Source organism: Manihot esculenta, chromosome 18 (genome assembly GCF_001659605.2).
Source record: "Manihot esculenta cultivar AM560-2 chromosome 18, M.esculenta_v8, whole genome shotgun sequence".
NCBI classification, from domain to species: domain Eukaryota; kingdom Viridiplantae; phylum Streptophyta; class Magnoliopsida; order Malpighiales; family Euphorbiaceae; genus Manihot; species Manihot esculenta.
In genome coordinates, this window is record NC_035178.2 from 30,763,579 (window position 1) to 30,768,905 (window position 5,327).

The following is a 5,327-nucleotide window of genomic DNA, read 5'->3' on the forward strand; positions in this document are numbered from 1 at the left end:
CATTTTACTTTTACTGCAATTTATTTTTATTCCGCTTTCAGTTCATCTCATTTTTGGTTTATCTCACTGTTTCAGTTTATTTTATTGGTCTTGTTGAGAAAAATAAATAGGTAATCAATTCTCTGTGGATTCGATCCTTCACCACTATCTGCAGTTGTAAATTGTTGATAACCAAGAAGGTTATTTTTGACCGGCTTCGACAACCGCGAGTCAGCTGGTTACTAATCTTAAAAAAGTGCATTTATATGACGGAGCGCATTCTGTTTCTGAAATTCGTTGTTAGTGCAGAAGGGACACATGTTGATGAGAAGAAGGTAGAAGCAATACAGGATTGGCCAATCTGCAAAACTATTTCTGAAGTTCGCAGCTTTCATGGCTTTACTACTTTCTATCGACGGTTTATCAGAAATTTTAGCAACATCATTGCCCCTATCGCATATTGCTTGAAGAAAGAAAGAGTATAGAAATTTGGTTGGATTGACACTGCCAACAAGAGCTTTGAAGAGATTAAAGATAAGCTTACTTCTGCCCATATTCTTGCTCTACCCGATTTTGATAAATTGTTTAAGGTTGAATGTTATGCTTGTGGAATTGGGATTGGGGGAGTGTTATCGCAGTCTAAAAGGCCTATTGCTTTCTTTAGTGAGAAATTTAAAGCTAGAAAGAAGTGGTCCACTTATGAGCAGGAGTTATATGCAGTATTCCGAGCTTTTAAAACTTGAGAGCAGTATCTGATGGGGTGAGAGTTTATTATTCACACAGATTATCAATCTTTGATCCATTTTAAAACCCAAAAGAAAAAGAATAAGATGCATGCTCGATGGGCAGCTTATTTTGGAGCCTTTCATTATGTCATAAAATATAAGGCTGGCCATAATAATAAGGTGGCAGATGCTTTCAGTAGGACGACTGCACTATTGATTATAGTTAATCAAGAGGTTGTAGATTTTGAATTTCTGAAGGTTTTGTATGCTACAGATGATGACTTTGCTGATATATGGGCTAGAGTCTAGACTCACCAGCCTGCTGATGGGTTCTTGATATATGATGGCTTTCTATTTAAGGAGAACAAGTTATGCATTCCTCGATCTTCTTTGCAGGAAAAACTGATTTGGGAGGTCCTTGGAGGAGGTTTGAGTGGTCATTTGAGGCGTGATAAGACTGTTGCAGGATTGGATGAGCATTTTTACTGGGTACAATTAAAAAGAGATACAGGTCAGATGGTCCAGAAGTGCCCAGTTTGTCAAACTCAGAAGGGATATTCGCAGAATACAGATTTATACACTCCACTACCTATTCCAGCATATCCTTGGGAGGACTTGTCTATGGATTTTGTTCTTGGTCTTCCATTTACTCAACATGGATCTGATTTCATTTTTGTTGTTGTTGACAGGTTCTCCAAAATGGCACGTTTCATTCCTTACAAGAAAACTAATGATGCTTCTCATGTGGCAAAACTATTTTTCTAGGAGATTGTTCGCTTACATGGCGTCCCCAAGACCATTACTTCTAACAGAGATGTGAAGTTTCTAGCTCACTTCTGGATGACTTTATGAAAATGTTTTGAAACTGAACTTCAATACAACAGTGCTGCCCATTCTCAAACTAATGGACAAATCGAAGTGGTGAACCGCACGCTTGGCAATCTTCTGCGCTGCATCTGCAGTAACAAGAAAACTGCTTGAGATCTTGCTCTTGCCCAAGTAGAATTTGCTTACAATTGTACTGTCCACAGCTCCACAAAGATATCACTGTTTGCAGTTGTGTATAGGAAAGTCCCAGCGCATACAGTTGATCTTATTGCCCTTCCTATAGGTTCTCATAACAGTATTGTAGCGAGCAACTTGGCAAAGCGGCATGTGGATGTTTTCTAACTTTTGTTGCCGACGTCCGATATAGACCCATGATAGCTTTTCGAAAAGAAAATTTCGAAAAGGAAATTCCATCGTTTAGGGGTTCAATTTTGCATTTTAATTATTTTTTAGATATTTTTGTAATTTTGCATACTAAAATTTTCTTTCTATTATAAATAGCCTTCCTTGGCTATTAGAGACTCACTTTTCAATCTTTAAAGAATTTCAATAAGATTTTTTGGTTTCTAGTCTATCTTTCTCTTTTATCGTCTTCCTTGGCTATTTTTTGGTTAAAACTCCTGACAGAGTCTAAATAGTAATTTATCATATTTTATCAAGTTAAAAAAAATTAAAAAAAATTATAAAATACCCTGTCACATATGTTGGGAATATAATTTCTTATAACTATATAGAAATTGACACTTTAATAACTAGTCATTTTCTCAGCTTATAAAATATTAAGCATTATTAAATAATATAAATATTATTATCAAATATTTATCATCAAAATATATGAAATATATTTATTTTTAATAATAAATTTAAATTGGAGGCTATTTTAATTTGTTAAAAGAATAAAATCTAAAAAACTTATAAATCTCATATATAAAATATTGTAAAGAATAATGCAGTATTTTTTATTAAATGTAATAAAATTTAGATAAAAAAATGGATAGAAACACTAATTTGTGTATATACTAAAAGTGAGTAATTAAATTATTTAATTTTAAAAATATAGAAATTAAGGCTATAGTTTCTCAAAGGCTATACTTGTAATTTATCCTAAACATTTCATATTTTAATTTTTGTTGTTATAACTATAGTTTATTGAAAATATTTCAGTTTATTATGTTAGATTTTAAAAATTCTTTTTAGAATTAATTTTTTATTTTTTTAACACTATATTATAAATATATTATTTTTAAATAAAAATAAATATGAAATATTAGATATGCATGGCAACGTTCACTAAATATTCATTTTTATTAACATAAACTTGCTAGTAATAATAAAATTGTTATTAATGATTAACATGCTATTGAGAAAAAAAGTATGTTTTAATGAATAAAATAATATAAATGATCAATGGGACTAAATATTACTGGCAGTATTTTATGATATAAGATAACATAATTATATGAAATTGATATTATTGTTTATATGTGTAATACCCGACTAGACTCCGGTATCGGAATTTCCTACCGTCCGGTGGAATCTCGGATGTCGGAAACCTCTAGAAGGGTAAAAGCATGTTTTATGAAATGTTTTCATGTTTTTAATGGTTTTAAGTATGAGATTAAATGAGTTTTTGCATGAAAAATCTTTGGAGGAAAACCCAGGTTCGGCCGCCGAAAGTAAAGTTCGGCCGCCGAACATACATGCGTTTTGGAGGCACGTTAGGCCCCCGAAAGCATGAGCGAGGGAAGTTCAGGTTCGGCCGCCGAAAGTCAAGTTCGGCCGCCGAACATGGCATGCATGCGGAGGCAAGTTCGGCCCCCGAACGTGGCCTGGCCAGCCACTATAAAAGGGTCACTTAGCCGAAATGGGCGAGCTTTCTCCCATTTTCGGCCACAGCTAGCTTCCGACCTCCCTCTTCTAAATCTAGTGTTTTTCCTTCAAATCCCCACCATTTTTCTTGAGTTTTGAGCTTGCATTGAAGGTTTTGAACTTTTGAAACAAGTTTTGGAGCTTTGGGAACTCAGGAGCTCATTTTCGTGGATCTCCAAGTTTAGGTCGTCTCCCTCTCGATCTTCAAGAGGTAAGAGCCGATCTTAAGCTCCTTATGTGTTTTAAGTAAGTTTTAAGTGATTTTATGGGGTAGAATGGCATGTATAGGGTTGTATGAGTTTTTAAGTAAATGTTAGGTTTTATGGGATTTTTGAACAATGTGGCATGTTTGAGTATGTTTGAAGTGTTGTAGTTGGGGTATATGTTTGTTTGAGGCCCCTAGGAGCTTGTATGCATGTTTTTGGTTGAGTTTATGCATGATTTGAGCTTGGGAGGCGAAATGTGCTGAAGGGAGCTGAGTTTCTGCCATTCGGGAGAAACTCAGGTTCGGCCGCCGAAGGCACTTTCGGCCGCCGAACCCCCTTGTGGAGGCAGGCCTTTCGGCTGCCGAAGGTGCCGCCGAACGTGCATGAGTTTCGTCTCTGTCCGGGAGTTTCGGCCGCCGAAGGTGCCGCCGAACCTGCCTGACTTTCGGCTCTGGAGGGACTTTCGGCCGCCGAACCTGCCGCCGAAAGTGCCCTGTTCAGCCATTTCTTGCATGTTTTTATGTGATGTTTTCATGATGTTATAGAGGGTTTTTGGGGAGTATATTAGAGTTATGTTCATGTATGTTTGGTCCCTCATTGGAGTCCACCTGTGTAGGTTCGGACCCTGTAACGACCCCAAAAATGGACCGTCACCGGCGCTAGGATTCAGGTCGGCTTAAGGCCGCCAGAACCCGTAGCAAGCCTGCTATACTCTTTGTGTACCTGTAAACTGCATACATGTCATACATTTTCTGTGAAAATAAAACTCTTTTCTGAACCAAGGCTTAACCTGTGCATGCACTATCTCTGTACTCTGTACTCATGTACTCTGTACTCTGTATCCCTGACTAGAGCTTGCTCTAGATGGGTTCACTCATACCTGTTAAGCCTGGTTTTCACATACAGGAAAAACATATATACCTATACAGTTCATGTACAAAACATACATCACTAGGTCAAGCAACAACTATTACATCTCTTTACTATTACTATTACATGTCCACTCTAAGCTATTACAGATCTCTTTACTTTTCCTGTACTCTGCTGGACTGTCCCTGTACACTGTACACTGAACCTGCAAAACTGGGGTTAAGGGAGTGGGATGAGCTCTATAGCCCAGTGAGTAGAACCATAAAACATCTCCGTAACATATGATCTCATGGAATGCACCATATCACAGACAAGCCACATCAAGAGTAAACCTGTCACCACATAGTCCCAGTAACTCTGTGCCAGGGCGTAGAATCGAGCACCTGGTCTTCCTGTCATATATGTATATGTGTATATAACACCTCTGTACTTACCATTGCCAGGGCGTAGTCAAAGGCTCCTGGACTTTGCTATACCTGCCAGGGCGTAGTCAAAGGCTCATGGACTTCCTGTCTGAGACTATTGGATCATTCAGCATTCACTCACATCACCAAATAACGATGCAAAGCAACAAATTCGTGAATACTAATGCAATCAACCTATGGCATAAACATGATGCATGAAATATGCTAAAAGCAGTTTGTGGTTCAATGAAAAGTCATAAGTTTAGTTCCACTCACCTCTGGCTATCTGGACTGACTGACTCTGCAGGCTCTGAACCTCTGGAGTAGTCCTCACTGCTGCTCTCTCTGGTTCCTCTGGTCTGTACCTATACAGATGGACTCAAATGAGGGACCAAACAAGCGTAGAAATAACGCTCTTAAACTTCCCCAAGAATCCCCTTAAACTC